Here is a 9,948-nt window from a genome sequence, read left to right on the forward strand (position 1 = left end):
ATTTCAACGACTCTATCTGGATTTTATTGGCCCATTTCCGCGTTCCAAGTCTGGAAACATAGGAGTATTGATTATCCTGGATCACTTTTCAAAACTCACTTTTCTAAAGCCAGTGAAAAAGTTTACCACTAAAGTAATAATCAGTATACTGCAGGAAGAAATCTTTCCTTGCTTTGGTGTGCCTGAGACAGTCGTGAGTGACAACGGCACTCAGTTTAAAAGCCGTGACTTCTCCGACTTCCTCTCGAAATATGGCGTGCGCCACATGTTCACAGGTGCCTGTGGAAAGAGTCAACCGTTCAATCAACGCGGCTTTGAGAGCTTACATCCGTTCGGACCAGCGTGAATGGGATGTTTTCCTCAGCAGCATCAATTGCTCACTTTCTATCGGTGTATCACCTTACCAAGTTGTTTTTGGGCAACATATGATCTCACACGGCCAGGACTATAAATTGTTGCGCAAGTTCGGTTTACTCGCCGAAGGTGATGTCAACCTTTCGACGACTGACGAGTGCTAGAAAATTCGTGCAAGCATCCATAAACATCTTATGAGTCGAACCAGCGCACATATAACCTACGTACGAGGCCTAGATCGTTCGAAGTAGGTCAAGAGGTAACAAAACGGAACTTTGCGCTGAGCAACGCTGCCAACTATTTCAACGCAAAGCTAGCCCCAGTCGGAACATAAGCGCGAGTTAAGGAGAAGCTTAGTCAATCATTATATGTTCTGGAAGACATGAACGGCAAAGAGCTTGGTAAATTCCATGCCAAGGACATCTGGTGATCCCTCCTGACTCCTTTTTCAGTTTTTATTGATAGTCACAGGGACTAAAAATCAAAACTGTGGTTGTGGGAGTCAGTATTTTCGGCTAAGTTGGCATTCCTAGATAAGACATTACCCATGGTAATTAACACAAATAGCCCAGATGCAACCCTTCAGTAGCAAGGATCCGATCCTCGCTCGAATACCAAAAATACCATTTTTATGGATTTTGGGGATTTTGCGCATCCTACGTCCACTCTAGACGCCATGATTTCCTCCTCTTTGTCGCAAGCTTCTCCCGAGATCGGTACGTTCCCTGCGTAAAGTGTTACAATTTTCAAACCCGTCCGCATCCATACATCCGCGTGTGAAATTCTTAAAATTTTGACCAGTACGACCGGTTATCACTCCCAATATAGGTAAGAGAATTGGGGAAAATATATTAAAAGAATCTAATTGTAATTCCCGGAAAACAGCAGTGACCAGAGACACGTGCAAGTTCTCGGAATTGACGGAAGTTTTACAGTCCTCCCTTGCGCACAGCAAGGAGCAGGTGCCGCGTGCAGCGATTCATTAGCGGAACATTACGTTTCTTCAGCGCCAGGCCAGAATCGCCATTTGAGATTCTTATACCGCACACCGCGTGAAAGGAATCTTTTACCTTTGCCACACCTGGATAAATTTCATGATCGTCGAATCATAAGCGGCTTTAAGGATCCCCGCCGTCAACCGCGTGAGGTTTGGACCTTACCAAGTCCGCACCACGATCTACAAGTCGGATCCCGAAGCAGTTCGGGCGAAAAACGCACCGGCTCCGATTCGGCGTAATTTGAGTTCCAATTTTGGTTTCCAGTTAATTTTTGCCGGGACTGCCAACTCGTTTTTGTATCGCTAAAACGATTGAAGTTTAATTTTCTTATTACAAGTTTCTAATTTAATTTACGATTCCTATTTAGCCATTATACTTGCGTGTGTGCTTACGACAAAGCATGATATATATACACCTAAATTAAACTATTCTACAGCGCACATCGATCGTCATCAGGCCTGCTGACTTCGTTGGAGAGTTCGTAAGTACGGCATAGCAGTAAATCATTTACATTTCTACATATATATATTCATTCTTGTCTGAGCCCGCACACTTTTGGTACCAATATATACATGTAAATTTTTCACATTCGCGTATTGATAAATATTAAATAAGAATCGTTTGCACTTAAATTTAAATTTAAAGTAATCCGCCTAAGTGATTTTCTGTAATTTTTGAATATGTTTGCCGCATATCGATAAAATATAACGTAAATAATAACGTAAACAAAATATCCATTTCTTTTCCTATTTGATAATCTTGTATTGACACACGATCACATTGATGGACGTTGATGCACTACGAGCAGTACAAACAAGTGGCCCAACGACACCAAGCACGTGCTTGTTACGCGCGGGGCCCTTTTATCAATTTGGGCAAAAAATACGAGTTCGCGAGGAAGATACAAAAAACAAATAGAGACGGGACACAAATGAAAATAAAAGAAGCATCTAAGAAAGAAGCAAATGAGTTAAAATATTAGTTTTTAATACCGGGATAGAAGTTGAAGTGCAAATGAAATGATAAAGGTTGTTATAAATATTACATAGAACGCGAAAGGGCTCGTGCAGACAAAAATTAGATGTACATCGTGGCAAATTTAGGGGATAATAATTTCGTGTAAGTCTAACAGGAACATTGAAAGTTAGGCGGTTTACAAGTTCAATATCACCTCTTATAAGATTTTGCATAAAAATAGTACCAACCATTGTTCTACGATTTGCAATGGTAGGTAAATTAAGCAATAGTAATCTACTCTGATAGGAAGGTAGCCTTATGTTTTGATCCCAGTTCAAACTACGAAGGGCAAAAAGAAGACATTTTTTTTGTACCGACTCAATACGGTCAATATGCACTTGATATTGTGGACTCCAAACCGAAGAACAATATTCCAAAATAGGACGGACAAGGGAGGTAAATAATAATTTGGTTGTATAAGGGTCATCAAATAATTTTGACCAACGCTTTATAAACCCAAGAACACTCATGGCCTTGCTGACAGTGGACATTATGTGGCAGTCAAATTTAAGTTTTGGGTCCAGAAGAACGCCTAAGTCATTAACTGAATATATACGGTCGAGTGTCGTATTTTGAAGAGAGTAACTAACAAAAGTGGGAGTACCCCTATGAAAAGTCATAACGTTGCATTTAAGGCAGTTCAAATTTAAAAGGTTATACTCACACCATCCCTGAAAACAATCAATATCTGACTGTAAGTTGAAACCCGACGCTATATCATTATGTGATAAACAAAGCTTAACATCATCAGCATACATTAGTACACGAGGGTGTGTTATGATAGAGGGAAGATCGTTAATAAACAAAGTAAGCAGCAAAGGGCCCAAATGAATACCCTGAGGCACTCCAGATGTCACATAGATCAGTTTTGAGGCAGCGTTCTTGAATATAACCCTCTGAGTCCTACCATTCAAATAACTTGAAGTCCAAGTTAATAGATTACATGGAAGCCCAAGCTGATTTCATTTGAATAAGAGAAGAGAGTGGTTGACAGAGTCAAAGGCCTTACTAAAATCTGTGTATATAACGTCAGTCTGCATTTTATTCTTCAATCCATTTATTACAATAGATGACAATTCCAGAAGGTTGGTGGTGGTCGATCTTCGCTTAACAAAACCATGCCGACACGGTGATATTAGCGAGGAACATAAATGTTGCAAATGAGAAGTAATAATACGTTGAAATGCTTTAGGAATTGCCGACAATTTAGAAATACCTCTGTAATTCTGGGCATCCGCCTTCGCACCCTTTTTGTGAAGTGGAATGATAAAAGAGTCCTTCCAGATAGTAGGAAAAACTGACGATGAAATAGACAAATTAAAAAGTTTAAGAATCGGTTTACATATGGTTGACGCACAAAACTTAAGCACACACCCGGGGAGTCCATCAGGACCGGGAGAATAAGTTGGCGTTGTTTTTTCTAAGTCTCTTACGAGAGAAATTTCCGTAATTTCAGGGGTAAAGATACAATTTGCCTTATTTAAGGGATTAGGGTAGTTAGAATTTGACCAAGCAGCCGAACTATAAGTAGTTTGGAAAAACTCGGCAAATAAATCAGCAACTTCAGAATCCGTCGATGCCTCCATTGAGTTAAAACGTACCGATGAAGGCAACGCTGACGACTTACGCTTGGCATTGACAAAGTTGTAAAACTGCTTCGGATCATTTGAAAATTCAAATTTACATCGACTTAAATACATAGAATAGCAATGACTATTGAGAACATTAAAATTCGATCGAGCCACCACATATTTCGAAAAATCAGATGGCTTACCCGATTTCTTATACTTTTTATAAGTGTTTGTCTTAAGGTTTTTAAGTCTTTGAAGCGCATTGGTAAACCAAGGTGGCCTGTTTGTCTTTGAAGGAAACCTATCAGGAACGCATTCATTAAAAAAGGTATTTAACACTATATAGAAGTGTTTAGTGGCACTTTCAATATCCATACAATTGTACAATTCTGTCCAATTATATTGAGAAATCATGTCGTTAAGTTTTTTATATACTATGTTTATGCTATGAATTTCATGCATTCTCCAATACATGAAATTATAATAGCCCCTGTTTATACAACACAGACAAATTCATGAAATGATATTAGTAAAGCTGTCAAATTTTTTGAATTTGATATAGAGCTCTATAGAGTAGTAGGCTGTGAAGAAGGCTGTGCCTCACCATTTCGTAAATTGGGACTGAATTCATAGTCAACTTTCGTGTGTTATCGAATTCATGAAACGGTGTTTATGCACACACGAATTTGCCCATTTCATGAATTGATTTCATGAAATAGGCATAGCATAAACACAGTAATAGTTACATTTTCGGAAACATCTCACTTTAGTTTGAGAAACTAAAGGAGAGAGGGTATCAACGCATGGGAGGCAGATTGTCAATTCCATTGTTGGATGATATCGGTCTTCAGGTACAACAAGAGCGTCAATTCTAGATACCGTGACTTCAGAAGGGTCTGAAACAAACACGAGATTTAGTTGTCTATTTAATGAATTCCGTATAAAGCTTACTTGCTGTAACGATAATTCTAGAAGACCATCTACAAAATCATGGGCGGATAGAGGTATAGCGACTAGTGAGTCAGTAGGAGGAGACCAAGAAATATCAGGGAGATTAAAGTCACCCAAAACAATCAAAAGGTCACTGTAAGAAAGAAGGGATAGAACAGATTTTATCGCAGACAGGTGGTGCTCATAAATTATTAAATCAGAGCCAGGTGGAATATAGGAACATGTAACAAATATTGAGAATGATTGCAAGGAAACTTTCACACTAACAAATTCAATTTCATTAGGAGTATCAGAGTGAATTCTCTCGGATGTTAGGCTAGTGCTAACGGCAATCAGCACACCGCCTCCCCTACGTAAGGAGCGATCGGTCCTATAGGCATTAAAATTGTTTGACAGAACTTCATTGTCAGATATCTCTGGTTTCAGCCAAGTTTCCGTAAAAGCCAAAATATCAGCAGTAAATGCAGAGGAGTCAGCATAAAGCTTGGGTAGCTTCAAATTTAGTCCCCTAACATTTTGATAAACCAAAAATAAACTTTTTAGTTTTTTGGCGCAGTGGAAGGTCTGTTATTTGTTCTCGGTTTATTGGGAACAAATTCTTTTATTACTAAATCATCATTAAGCCAAAAGCTATCAGAAAGTAGTATCTTAAACACATCAGGCGGAGAAAATATTTTAAAAGACGATATACTACGAGCATTTGAAAATCTAAATTGTTCAACTGAAATATTCTCGGATGGGAATTTTTCACGAATAAATTCCAAAACATCCTCAGATGTGGTATCTGGGGTGAATCTCGAAACAAATAATTGTTTTCTATGTGGAACAACTGATTATTTCTTACGTCCCCCAGCAGCAGATTGCACCTCACCAAGCTGAGAGCCAGAAACGGTAACTTCTGTACCTATAGGTACGGCACTGAAGGTTTTTTTACCACCCGACTTCGAGAAACAGTGACTTCACCTGAAACAGCTGTATCCATAGGCGCAGTAGGTTTACTTACCACAGTGTTAACAGAGACTGCTGCAGCCACCAAGTTCGGATTTGGGGTGGATACCGCGACCGTATTAACTGCCGCTAAGCTGGTTTTTTTACGTTTAGGCGACTCAGTTAGTAATTTTTTATTATTAAATTGGGCACAAACGGAATTGAACCCCTCATTGAGCTTTTTAAAAGCACCAGAGAGATTCAAAAGGCTGTCTCGAGTCTGCTTCATAAAGCTTCATATAGAGAGTCGTTCGGCGTGGAGAACGCTTAGTTTTAAGGTTTTAGTGTTAGGATTTGTAGTATTAAGAACCATGAGCCATTTTATCGTAATTGCCGCATTAAATGAAATTTAAGATGAATTAATTTGTGATCTTTTAAGGGCACCTTAGAGGATGTAACGCAGCGGTGGTTTTAAGGGTGGAGTCTAATGAGACTTCACAGGTAGGGTGGGTATAGAAGGTGGCCAATAACATCTGGGCCTCCGTCTTCGATAGGTACAGTCTCTCGTCCGAATCTTAGCCGATGGGTTAAAAATCCTTATCCTTACCGTCTCTCTGTCTACTATTGTTAGTTCTGTGACACTCTTGTTTCATCTTAACACAAACCCACACCGATCTCCCTGTGTTAGGGTGGACAACGCTCATAGAGTGTGTTCGTTTCAAAATGTAAACATAAATTAGTGTTGATGCTAACTAAGAATCTTGGTGATGTGTTTGAACAACCCAGAAATGAACAATATTTTAAGCTGGAAATGACGAATATAATTTTTCAAATAGTTAAGATGTATGATTTTATTAAAAGTGGTGTAAGCCTACCAATTGCATTCCGGAGTTGGTATTCATATGTTAACCCCAAGTTGGGGTGTCGGAGTCAACACAGCTGGAATGTGAAATTGTCGGCTAACCGCGAAAAACCAAGATTTGCCATAATTGGATTTACACTAAATGGAGAACTCATCACAAATAACTTATCAAACTTGAAGCTCTGAATGTTGATTTTAGTAAGAATCAGTATGCTGACCTATATGAAATGTATACAAGATTTCAATCTAGTTACTATAATCGTGAGTCACAACCATTTTTGACCTCAAATGAATTTAAATTGAACTTTCATATCAAAATGAATCAGTGAAAACTGGTCCTATTGATGTGAGAATTTCAATAGAAGTGAAGACCCCAAGTCATGAAAATACCCAAGCTTACTGTCTCCTCATACATGACCGATTCGTTGAATATAACCCATTTATCGGAGAAATACTGTTTCAATTGATGTTCAAGGTTTCTTTGATAATAATTTTATTCTAAAGGAAATTGGAATTGTATTCGAAAAGGATCCACACTTGAATAATAGTTTTTTAATAAAACCATCATATGATTTTGCTTTGCTAAATACAAAATCTCGAAAGACTGCAATTTGTTTAACCAATGATGTGTATCACAACATTTTTTTGGAACGATAGAGAAAACAGTTTTTCACAAACTCGAAGTATCTAAGGACAATTTAAAGCGGAAAACAAATTATTTGTAAAGGTGTGGAAAAGAAACGATTGCTACAGAAGTTTTTTGGAAGTTGTCAGCTCATTAATATCGAGGAAATGGGCTGTCTGTCATTAAACAGGTTTAAAGGAAACCAGTTTCCCTATTGTGAAACACACCTTAAGGGCGGGGTTTGTGCTCTTAACAATGCATACATTATTTTGACATTTTTTAAAAGTAGCTCCAAAACAATAAAATAATTTTTATACATCATTTTAAAGTTGAGACTAGATGTGTAAGGACCTACAAGAAAACAAAATTAAAAAAATGAATTTTCATGAGGAAATTGACCAATTTATTGAACAATTTAAAGAACAGATAATTGGTCAGCATTTTCAATACCTTCTAAACACAAAATTATGTTCATGAATCGAGGTGGACATGATCCCAAAACTACGAATTATGGTGAAAACGTTACATTTTGTAATCCAGAAATGACGTTGGAAACGTGCGCCTGCTTCTTCTATGCAAATCGCCGAAACGAAGTCAGAAAATTAAGTTCAATATATAATAAAAATGTTCGCAATACCAAAATAAATGAATAAATGTATTATTATGCTACAAAATAAACTTCTGACTTTTTATTTCGAGTTAAAATTATAGGTAGGGAGAATGGAAAATATTTCCTTGACTGAGATATGTCGGCTACTTGCGAGTTGTTGGGCGGTCGTGATTTCAACCCCTATTATGGGGACGTATTAGAGCTAACAGTCAGCCGTGAGGTCGTTGGCGTGAGGCCCATGATCTTGTCAATGAGCGTGCGCCTTCTGGGATGTGCATGTGTCCCTTTTATTGCGGTCAGGAGGTCGCACATACTTTGCTGCAGGTGGGAAAGGAAAGATCTTGGAAATTTATACACACAATCACACTCAGGTAGCCAATAGAGGACAGTTTGGTAAAAATCATTTCGAGTTTGGGAAAAATCAAAGATTTTCATTTGTTAGGTTTTGAGAACGTACATCTTTGGGTAAAATAAGAGGAAAAATAAAAGATTTTCATTTGTTGAATTTCGAGAATGCACATCTTTGGGTAAAAGATGAAGATGAAAGCCTATATAAAATTTTCTTATAAATTGTGTAACCATATTTAAAAGTGTAAGACGAGATTGTTGACTTAGGTAGACAACATGCATTCAGTTAAAATAAATAATTTTCTGAGCGCATTTGACGGAATTATGTTCAATGCACACTATGTACGGCTCAGGTTCATACAATGAAAACTCTTTGAATGTGATGGAGGTAATATAAAAATATCTATTCATGGAAATCATATGAACACCTGCGTGTGGAGCAATGATGCAGCCACCGAGGGAGTTGATACTTGTGTAAGCCATCGAATTTCGGATTACAAAAGGAAGCACTCAACATTATGAATATATACTATAATCTAGAAAAAAGAATTAAAAATATGTTTCTTCTTTTGATTTCTAAATTAGTTTTACAATCATAGGAAACATTATTCCCTAACATGATCGGACATGTTCCTCTAAGATAACCATCTTTGAATACTTTGGGTGTGCGACCTTTCACACGTGCACAGCAACACCTGTGATAATGAAGCAAATGGGTACGTGATCACACCTTTCCCCAACATGATCGGATATGTTCCTGTAAGATAACAACCTTTGGATACTATGGTTGTGCGACCTTTCTCACGTGCACCTTTCTCACCTGACTATTAATTGCACATAATGAGGGGAAGGATACATGATCAATATTGTCACCTGGGGATGTGGGAGCGATGGGGGCAATTAAGTATACTCTTTATAGACATGACCGTGACATTTTTATGAGTTCAAAGTCCATTAAAATCACTTAATTTATTGGATTATGCTATTTTTCCCAGAACTCGCATACGTTAATGAGGGGGGAGGGGGGCTTGGCGCCATTAATATGCTTATTGTCCTAGAACCCATCTTTCCCTACTACTTAAATCAGCTTGGGTTTCCATGTAATCTATTAACTTGGATTTCAAGTTACTTGAATGGTAGGACTCAGAGGGTTATATTCAAGAACGCTGTTTCAAAATTGATCAATGTGACATCTGGAGTGCCTCAGGGTAGTAATTTGGATCTTTGCTGTTTACTTTGTTTATTAATGATCTTCCCTCTAACATAACACATTCTCGTGTACTAATGTATGCTGATGATGTTAAGCTTTGTTTATCATATAATGATATAGCGTCGAGTTTCAACTTACAGTCGGATATTGATTGTTTTTAGGGATGGTGTGAGTACTACCTTTTAAATTTGAACTGCCTTAAATGCAAAGTTATGACTTTTTATAGGGGTACTCCTACTTTTGTTAGTTACTCTCTTCAAAATACGTCACTCGACCGTATATATTCAGTTAATGACTTAGGCGTTTTTCTGGACCCAAAACTTAAGTTTGACCACTGTCAACAAGGCCATGAGTGTTCTTGGGTTTATAAAGCGTTGGTCAAAAGAATTTGATTACCCTCATACAACCAAATTATTATTTACCTCCCTTGTCCGTCCTATTTTGGAATATTGTTCTTCGGTTTGGAGTCCACAAT

Source organism: Drosophila subpulchrella, unplaced genomic scaffold, assembly GCF_014743375.2.
Source record: "Drosophila subpulchrella strain 33 F10 #4 breed RU33 unplaced genomic scaffold, RU_Dsub_v1.1 Primary Assembly Seq36, whole genome shotgun sequence".
Lineage (NCBI taxonomy): Eukaryota > Metazoa > Arthropoda > Insecta > Diptera > Drosophilidae > Drosophila > Drosophila subpulchrella.